The sequence below is a fragment of the Halyomorpha halys genome, unplaced genomic scaffold (assembly GCF_000696795.3).
Source record: "Halyomorpha halys isolate HHAL.00 unplaced genomic scaffold, Hhal_1.1 Scaffold1856.1, whole genome shotgun sequence".
In the NCBI taxonomy this organism is placed as follows: Eukaryota; Metazoa; Arthropoda; class Insecta; order Hemiptera; family Pentatomidae; genus Halyomorpha; species Halyomorpha halys.
This window is the reverse complement of record NW_027113812.1, coordinates 266,609-266,809: the sequence shown is the minus strand read 5'-3', so window position 1 is coordinate 266,809 and position 201 is coordinate 266,609.

The following is a 201-nucleotide window of genomic DNA, read 5'->3' as shown; positions in this document are numbered from 1 at the left end:
CCAGAAACACGATAAAGTAGTAAGAAACTGAAATTATTTATATAAGGTAGGACGGACACATTTTATTAAATTATTAAATATATATTTATCAGCTTGTCACATCCTTATTGAAATAGTGTGACATAGCTATAATGACGATTTTTCAAAATAGCTTCCTTTGAAGTATTTTTTAATTTAGTTTTTCCAATGCCTAAATTAAAA